We start from the raw sequence: 10,571 nt of genomic DNA, 5'->3' as shown, positions 1-10,571 counted from the left end.
TTGAAAGCCTGTATCCATCAAAAAATTCTACAAGTGCGTTCACTGCTTTTTTTTTTTTAAGGATTTTCTTTTCTGAGGTGGACTATTTTTAAGTCTGTTTTGAATTTGTTATAGTACCGTTTCTGTTTTCTGTTTTTTTTTTTTGCCCACAAGCCATGTGGGGTCTTATCTCACCAACTAGGAATGGAACCTGTGCAGAGTTCTAACCACTGAGCCGGAAGAGAAGTCCTTAGGAGGGCACTCAGGTTCATAAGGCATTACATTTAAAGCAATTATAGAACAATTGATACAGATAAAAATCATTCACTGGTTTGTTGATTGTGGCGTCGAAACATTTAGAAATAAATTTGATGTTCTAGCAGCTATGACACACTCATAGTGGAAAATATAAATCATCGCATTCATAAATTAGATGCCTATGAATTCACAAAATCCCTACAAATATTAGGACTTAATCAGAAATGTAATTCTCTTTATATTTTAATCATCGCATACGTGTAAAACAAAGACTACTCTTCAACATGTTAGTATGTTTCTGTTAATGGCAAAGCATGCATACTTTGTATGCATGAGTTTGTATGTAGAACTGTCATAAAATCTCTGTTGGAATAGAGTTGTTTTCCAGGTTTGTGTTAGCTTCTACCCATCAACAAGGTGAATCAGGTGGACAAGCACATATATCCCCTCTTTTCTGGATTTCTTTCCCACTCAGGTCACCACAGAGCACTGAGCAGAGTTCCCTGTGCTGTGGAAGAAGTCTGCATTAGTTACCTATTTTATGCATAGTATCAACAGTGTATAAGTGTCTGCCCCAATCTCACAAATCCTCCACCACCCTGTCCGTTTCCTCCTTGGAGTCCCTATGTTTGGGCTCTCTGTCTCTGTCTCTGCTTCTGCCCTGGAACTAGGCTCATCTGTACTTCTTTCCTATTAATAGATTGCACACACTTATGAGTTAATACACTGTATTTGTTTTTCACTTTCTGACCGACTTCATGCTCTGTCAGACTCTGTAGGTCCATCCACAGCGCTGAAACGGACTGAGTAGTATTCCATTGTGTATGTTGAGTATTCTCGCCTGGGAAACCCCATGAACATAAGAGCCTGCAGAGCTATTGTCCACGGGGTGGCAAAGAGTCGGACACACCTCACGACTAAATAACAACAAGTACGTCTTTATCCATTCTTTGGTTGGTGAGCATTAATGTTGCTTCCATGTCCTGGTTGCTGTACCTGGAGTGCATGTACATTTTAGAATTAATGTTTTCTCAGGTGCTTTTGAATGGTGGTGTTGGAGAAGACTCTTGAGAGTCCCTTGGACTGCAAGGAGATCCAACCAGTCCATTCTAAATCAGCCCTGGGATTTCTTTGGAAGGAATGATGCTAAAGCTGAAACTCCAGTACTTTGGCCACCTCATGCAAAGAGTTGACTCATTGGAAAAGACTCTGATGCTGGGAGGGATTGGGGGCAGGAGGAGAAGGGGACGGCAGAGGATGAGATGGCTGGATGGCATCACTGACTCGATGGACGTGAGTCTGAGTGAACTCTTGGAGTTGGTGATGGACAGGGAGGCCTGGCTTGCTGCAATTCATGGGGTCTCGAAGAGTCGGACACGACTGAGTGACTGAACTGAACTGAGTATATACAATTTAACAAATCTGTCAGAAGTACCTAATTGTGTCTAGAGGATTCAGAATCAAATTAGAGTGGACAGCACTTTAGTATGAAGTCATATTATCATGAGTCTGTGGGTGGCTTTCTGTAAGTTTAGTAACATTTCCTCTTTTTTCTTAAATATTTCAATTAAATCTTCTAGATCTGCAAATTTATCAAGCATTCTTCTCAATTTCTTTTCTGGATTAAAGGACAGTAAAAGTTTTGGGGGTTTTTTTTGCCTATATCAGGATTAGTAACACATTTTTCAAGTAATGTATACATTTCGTCAAGAGTATTACTTCCAGTAACATAAATCTGTTTATAGTTTCCTCATGATTGGTATCCATTGGATTTGTAATGATGATTGGTTTTCCCATATTATTACTGACATGACAGATACATACATTTACACATTTATATTTATATGTGTGTGTGTGTATATATATACACATAAATCCATCTGTATTATACCAGGTCTTGCCTTTCAGCATTTCTTAAGAGACTCACCCTTTTACTCAGTATTCATTTGACTGTGTGTGTATCCGCTCACACAATCCAGCATTTCCAGACCACCTGGGAAGACTAGAGTCCAAAGACTAACGGCGTACACTCTGCTATACAGGTGGGAAAATTTAAACATAGCCCTTAACCTCTGTTAGTACCTACTAAGCCATGGAACTATTCATTACTGGTGCTTTGACACTGGCCAGCTGGAGCCCATTTGGAGGTCATGTCTATGTAGGAACTAAAACACATATTCTGTTAAATATCACTTAGGTCTAGCATTCCTTCCTGAGCTCTTGGACCAAATCCGTGAGCTTTGCCCCAACCCTTGGAATGTTCTGTATCTTGAGGATGATTGATCTTTCAGACTGTAAACATCTCGAGCACCCTGGGGAGCTGATCGGTGTGTTCTCCCCACGACCAGGAATGGCCTCTCCTTGGAAGCACTGCCATCCACTTCTCTCTGAAGCATAAGAGGCTGGAAGATCGTCTTTAGATGTTGTGAGCAGTTACAACTTCCTGTCTAGCTGTCAATCATCTTGTTCCTGCCAGCCCTGCCCTGACTTCCTGTTACTATGAATTCACCACGGCTCAGACCCTGGTCACCTCTGATTGCTAGTGATCCTGTCCTTAAGTAAGATCGGGCCTTCAGTTCAATTGCAGAAATCCAGATGCTGTCAGAATAGGCACTTTTCCTGTTGTGGCCCTTGCTTGGCTGGTTTCACTCTCTATGAAGCTCAGAGAAGGGAACACCAGTTCTTTCCCTGTGATACATGAAATGCTTTCTAGGAACATCTTTCTTGACCGCACTGCCCCCAACCCCCCGATGACAGCAGGAGGATCCACCACCCTGTCCCCTGTCCCAGGATGGCTTAGTCCTTTATCTCCTTCTCCCATGGACACCTCTAGAAAATCTCATTTTACTTCTTCCCAGAATGGTCTCTGATGGAACTCTGATCCTATTATAGGCATCTGTTTCCCTATAATTAAATTTAATGTGCATATTTGTGTGTTGTAAAATGGGGGCTTTTGGTCCACACACAGGCGACTCAGCTGTATATTAGACCAATTTATTTAGACCCTCAGAAATCAAACACCACCAAGCAGGATGTGATTAGTGACCAGGAGAGACGAGACGGGAGAGGGAGTGTGAGTGTGAGGAGAGAAGGATCGTGTTACTCAGGAACCAGGAAAGTGGTCTTCGTGTTGCTGGTCTTGATTCCATGGAGACGAGGGTGTATCTGGTCTCAGGGACTCTTTCTGTAGGTGAACAAAACAGGAGCAAAGGTTTAGTAGAGTCAACTGTGTGATGACTGCCAGGGGTGAGCCTCAGGAAGTAGGCTGTGCAGGGTACAGGAGCTGGTAGCTGATCCAATGTCAGAATCCTGGTGGCCCTCAACACTCCGCATCTCTGTGATGTTGGAGTCCATGTGGAATTTTCCCCAGGATGTACATACGTGGCGACCTTTCCCATTGGGGATCGATTCCAAGATTAATGCTTTCAGAATGCATGGTCAGCCTCTGAGATTGGAGCACACACCTCGAATCCCACAAGTTCTGTCTTTTGGGTTTTCAACAATCAGTGTTTTGATTTTATATTGACTTTATATTGACTTTATATTGAAGTCTGTTTGGTTAGCGATTTTGTGTTAGTTTCAGGGGGACAGCAGCAAGTGGTTTACACGTACATACATTAGGGTCTAGTCTTTTTCAGATTCCTTTCCTATAATGGTTTTTAAAGTGTGCTGCCTATAGATCCCTGTGCTGCCTACAGATCACTTGGACCTTGTGATCCATCCATCCTGTATATAATTGTTGCATCTGCTAACCCCAACCCCCTTCCTCCTCTTTACCCAAACCCCTCTCCTTGGCACCCACAAGGCCATTCTCTCTGTCTGTGCATCTCTTTCTGTTTTGCAATAACTTCCTTCGTGCCATGTTTTACATTCCACATACAGGTAGTATCACGTGATATCTTTCTCTTTGGTCTTTCTTACTTAGTATGACAGTCTTTAGGTCCTTCCAAGTTGCTACAAATCCATCATTTCCTTATTCCTGTGGCTGAGGAATATTCCATTGAAAATACACACCACATCTTTCTTATTGTAGTCCCCTGGAAGCTAGTGTTTTTCTTTCCTTTTTAATTTCATTTTTTTCCTCAGCAAAAATTCAGAAGCCACACTTTAGCCTAGATCTGTGTCGTTTTCTGAGGCTGTCTTAGTTTAGAACATTTAAAGATCTCACGTTAAGAAAATCACCTTCTAAACGGGAATATAATTCAAATGCATGTTTCTGATAGTGTACTTGGATGGCCCTTAGGTTCTGGCAGAATCGTGTGAGATTAAACACTGCTCTTGAAGGAAACCTGAGCTCACTTTAGTCCCGGTTCTCCCGGAGGAGGGAAGTGACGGCCATGAGGTCAGGACGACAAGAACACTAATTGATTTCCACCAATATGTGGTTTTTCCTGCTTCTCTCTGATGACTCTGGTCTGCGAGATTCCTGCAGGATAAGGCTTTCTCAGCAAAGCTGCTCAGCATTAATCAACCAACTAGTTTGCAATTTAATGTGGCTCAAGAAAAGAGAAATTACCTAGTAAAACAGAAAAACTTCTCTAGTGACAGAATGTACGGTCTTGGACCTAAAAAATTGTTATGTACAGAATTTGGCAGTCATGAAATTCCCATGTGTCCTTACTGGTTTATTTAATGAAATAACAATAATCACAGACCCTTTTCACTTACAACTGAAGTCATTTTGGTCTCTAGCAGTCCACAGGGAGGACAGTCCTCTGGGGGAAGATAAAAAGAGCAGGAAGAAAAAATCCATCAATTACTACTATTCCCCAGGATTTCCAAAGTTTTTTTTTTTCTTTAAGTAAAAGATTACATAAAAGATTATTTATGCAGAAAAAAATTTAAGTAAATTAATTTTTTTCTGGTAATATGTTTCTGTATTGGGTGCAAGATATATTTAAGAAAAGCATACTAACCGCTTTCAATGAAATTCACAACATTTTCTTCTTTAATACCTTTCTCGCTTATCAGCTTATTGAATATGTCCATGACTTCCTGGTTTACACTTACTTTATTTAACTGGAAAAAACACACAGGATGCAGAATTTAGCTCATTACAACCCAGAGAAATTTCTGAATACAGAACAGAAAGTTGAGTGTCCAAGTCAGATATTCACTTGGTATAAACTAACACTCAAACAGTTACCATTTCCCATGACTCAGATATCTGCCTTCTGTCTTAAGAATCAATCCCATCCAGCTCTCAAACTAGACCTTCCCCCCTCCAGCATCAGCAGGAGAACCCCAAAGACTCAGAGGAGCTCCATGAATTTGGGGAGCCTCCCATCAATGTATGGAACCAACCTGCTCCTTGACCAACTTCTTAGAATCTGTACCTGCCACTCAGATCTTGTTCTGACCCAAAAACATAGGAAACAGGGTTCTCCCCTGACAGATACAGTCTCGGCATGTCAGACAGAATAATGCGAGATGATCTATACTCTAATTAACCCACCATTCTAACTAGTAGCTTTCCTACAATAGACACATGTTGTTTCAATGGTACTCAAACCTCTCAGTGATCTGTGTGAGTATTTGCGCAGATATCACTGTTTCTAGGAACAATGCATTTGAAAGCTTGAACAGAATAAAGAGCTATTTTTAAAGTTTCTGCTCCAAAGCTTAGAGTGCATTGGGACACTGGTATAAGATGGTGAAATCGAGATTAGACTCCTTATAGCTACAGCTTGAAATGACCTGATGTATTAAAAAAAGGGGGGAAAAAAAAGCAGAAACCAGCACAGTATTGCAATTTTCCTTCAATGAAAACTAAAAAGGTAAGAAAAAAGTATTTCTAATAAAATGCTATTTTTTATTTTTTTTAATGTCGACATGTAGGAATTATTTAGAAATGTCTGAGGTTCTGACCTCCCCACCCCTATGAACTCCTCTTTCTTGGTGGATTTTGTTCCAGGGTTCTTAACTCACTGAACATAAAGACCTAGGTCCTGTAGACTGCAGAATGGATATTGGTGCCACATCCTTCTTTCACGGATAAAGTATTGACGGTGGAAACGTTTCCTCACGATGTTGATGTGACTACGAGGGGATCATACATACCAGCCAATATTACAGCGCATGGTATCTCCAGGCTTTGTTCATCCACGTTGAAAACACATAATATCAGAACAGTGTCAGACAAATAAGCAACTTTCAGTTTTTTTGTACCCTTATCTGTGAGAGAGAGAAAAGATACATGTATACAACCCTGCCTTAATTCATTGTCAGGTAGCTTTATTTTGGAAAATGAGGGTGTTCGAGTGGGTACATTCTGTACTGATCACTGTCTCACTCCATGGGTGGGGTGAATGCTACATGTTATGACAGCAAGGAGAGCAAGCAAGTATAGCTTTATTTCCATCTTCTCAGAAAGTTGACCTGATACACTTAAATAATAGTTACATTATTACCCCTTAGGCCATGTAAAATTATGGATGTTTTTCAGGGTCATTGTAAAGAAGATAGAGGTGTAAATCCTAGCCAACATCCCCATGACTTTGAACACAAACTATTTTAGAGGTTGACCATTAGATGATTTCCTTGCGTGCAAGTTCATCCACCATACCTCAGATAGAATAAGATATTTGAAGATTGTTTTTAAGAAGTGAATGCACTGCTGTGCAAACTCATGACACAGCCTTGAGACATCGGTTCGTACGGCTGTTGTAAATTACCTATAAGAACTGTATGAAATACAGGTCGACAAATGTTACTCTCGTTGACTGTGTACATGTTTACTCGCCCAGTCATTCTGACTCTTTGCCACACCAGTGGACTGTAGCTCACCAGGCCCCTCTGTTTCACTGAGTAACACTCACCATCGGGAGGAGACATTCAAGCCCCGTGTTTGAACCCTTGTCTCATGACAAAGTAAACTGCTTGGAAATCTCAGGGACTGGAGCCCGCTCACCCCTCTGATTGTTCGTAGGAGTAGAATTCATGTGAGTGGGGTTACTGAAGGAAGCTGTGCCAAGATTTCCACCCAAACATACTCTGTTCGGTGGAACCCTCATACTTACACTCAAAAACGTAAGTGTTATTGTCTTCCTTTTTTCCCGTGATTTTTACTTTTTCCCATTTTCCATTGCACCTTAAAAAACATATTCAAGGGCATTGATTAAAATAATGTAAAAACTGTGACATGCAATTAGGATTTTCTTTGTTTCACCCAAAAATTAAGTCTGAGGTGTCACCTTAGGGGTTGTGAACAAGCTGATGTTTTCTAAGTTCATCAGTCGTGTCCGACTCTTTGCGACCCCGTGGACTGTAGCCCACCAGGCTCCTCCATCCATGGGATTCTCCAGGCAAGAATACTGGAGTGGGTTGCCATTTCCTTCTCCAGGGGATCTTCCCAACCCAGGGATTGAATCCAGGTCTCCCGCATTAGAGGCAGATGCTTTAACCTCTGAGCCACCAGGGAAGCCCTTTCTAAGGTCAAGTCACTATCAACTGACAAGCAGGGCTTGTCTACACATTAAATCTGAGCAGTAGTTGCAAAGGTAAAATACATTTAAAAGTGCAAATACAAGGTAAGTCCTGCTGAAAGCCAAATCAACTGAGAAATCGACAATTTAGAAAAAATAAAAACAATACAGCTTTCTAACAAATACTTCCCAGAAATCGAGAGGTGAAGCCATCACGACAGACTGTGGCGGTTCTCAAAACCTCGTCAATGACTTGTTAGATTATATGATAGAAAAAAAATCATCAAAAATTAGAGAAGGAAATTTTTAATTTTACCAAAACACTAACTTTTTCCATCACAACATCATAAGAGGATTAAACACTGAAAGACACATGTATGTATGCACATATATTGATACAAACACACACGTGATATGCTTATAGGACAGATTTTTGAAAGACATGGAAGAATTTGAGATCTGGACTGTCTAGGTTGTGAAAATGGTGTGCACCTCTCAAAGCACATTAAACTATGCCCTCCATAAAGGTGCATATAATTACACATGAATACATTTGCGTGTACTCAAAATTCAAACATCAAGCACAAAAATTGTTAAAACAGCAGGGAGGAAGATAATATGGTATTGTTAAAAAATTAAGGACAATGGATCAAAAGTATCCTGGGATAGGATATGTATGACAGGGTTTGTGAGTCCATGTATGTGTGGTTGTTATTTGATTGTAAGTATGCTATCAAATATATACATATACAATAGATAATATAAAAATATTTATATATTTATCAACCAGCCTTTGCAAGCAGACACCACTTACTCATGTTTTTTCTTAGTGTTTTTATTCCTCCATATACATCCCTGAGTTTGCACGTTCTTAGTAAACCCTCTGCCGTGTTGTGGACATTCCCTGAGTGGTCGTTGGGGCTGTGAGTCTTTAGTAAACTCAGTGGTGATGAAACCTCCCGTGAAGAAGCCCCGAGGGCAGAGCTCACTGTGTGATCACCCCCGCCCTTGGCTTCTGTGCCCAGTGGGAACTGTCTCTTACAGATTCCGCAGGAAGGGCTCAAGCCCCTGGTGGGGACTGTGGGTTCCAGGACAGGAGACTCTTCCCTCTGGCCTGTCCCTCTTTCCTTTAATGAGTTGATGCCAGTGGAGCTTCTGGGACCGCCCCCCCCAATAAGCAAAGACTCCAGGACATTTCCTGGAGACTCACAGCTCAGAGACCCTGCTCAGCCCCACAGCTCAGGGGATCACGCACTCAACATCATCCAGAGAGCTCCCTGCAGACGGGGAAGACACACCGTCCTTCGGATAGGGGTTGATAGATTTTCCTTCTGGGTGATTTTTAGTTACTCAACACAAAGGTAGATTTCTACTCTGCCCTCGTCATCGTTAAACACAACTTTAATGACACAAAGCTTGGTTGGCCCCTTCTCCATGGTCGTCTCTAGAACACAGACTGCAGGCTCCTCGGTCTTCTCTGTGTTAGTGGATCCAAAGTACACGGTTCTCCATTCTCCTGAAAGCTACGGCAAAATTCCCTTTGTAATATTTGTCCTAATCTTTTTATTTCATCAAGCACCATGCCTCGTGAGCTTCCCATCCCTTGTACAATTCATTATCTAACTTGACTGAGCAGAGCAGGATTTATAAAATAATGTAAAACTGAAGTCACGGGATAAGAGAGAACTGAGACATTTCCGAGGTAGCTTGAGCTCAGATGTCAAATGAAACAACTCCGATGCAACCCTGTTTGGCTGATCCCCATTCTGTGTTACAAGAGCAGGAAAAATGCACTTGAGTCAATGAATACACTAGAGATGATACAGACACCAAACACAACAGGAATAGAGACAGTAAGTGGAGTAATGTATTGCTGGGGTAGATGACTCAGCTTATGAATCCACATAGCAAAACCACAAAAGGGACACAGACACACCAAGACCTCCTCCCAGGTCAGACCATCCCTGGTACCTCTGAGGCACTTGGCTCAGCTTCCTCTTCTTGGGCGGCACAAACCAGACCAAGGAGAAGCGTCAGGAACAGAACCTTCATTTTGTGTCTCCTGTGGTCTTTCTCCTGTCGAGGCTGAGGGTGTCCCAGTGGTTGGAGAGGATGAGAATTGTGACACTTTTTATAGTATCCTTATGTTGGTGTGACTCGACATGAGCCAGTGCTTGGACCTTTTAAGAAAAATGTGATCCAGAAGTCATCTTCAATATCCTGCTTTGCAGGGATGAACTTTTATGACATTTTGTCATTTAATGATGAGGATTGTTTTAGGAGATGCCTAAGTGAATCTGGACATTTGACCTTTAGAGTGAGTGACAAATTGCAGTCCACATCCAACATTTCAGGTCAGGAAGATTCATTTTCCTTTCTATCCTGAGATCCAAAACGGGATAAGCTGTGCAGGAGACACATCCCCCACTCCTGTATTCTTTTTCTAACATTGACGAGAGGAATGATATTTTATTTTCCAGAAGTAAAATTGAGCGTGTGGATTCGCATAGTTGAATAATTTCCAAGAGAACCTTGGAAAGCCTCCCGTTTCTCTGAGGTGAGGATCATTGCTCAAAGCATTCATCACCTCCTGTTGCCCCACGGTGGGCTCTGTCCTCCTTATAACGAAGAAGACCATGCGTCCTGTGTCCCTTCACCTCAGGCAAAGAAGGCAGGTAAGCAGTTCATCTCTACCTCCCCCTTTCCAGATGCCCTTTACCCATCAAATCTGTGATATCTCATTTACTCACTGACTCAGTTGTTTCTCAGGCAAACAAGAAAGCAAGACAGTAGTTCTTATAATTTCTAGAATTTTGAAGAAAAAAAAAAACCATTTCCTAACTCTGTACTTCTAGTTATTATCAATTTCCTTTCAACCAAGGAACTTAGTTCCACAACCAAGGATGGAAG

The sequence above is a fragment of the Bos mutus genome, chromosome X (assembly GCF_027580195.1).
Source record: "Bos mutus isolate GX-2022 chromosome X, NWIPB_WYAK_1.1, whole genome shotgun sequence".
Lineage (NCBI taxonomy): Eukaryota > Metazoa > Chordata > Mammalia > Artiodactyla > Bovidae > Bos > Bos mutus.
The sequence above is the reverse complement of the archived record's forward strand: the minus strand, read 5'-3'. Positions refer to the sequence as shown.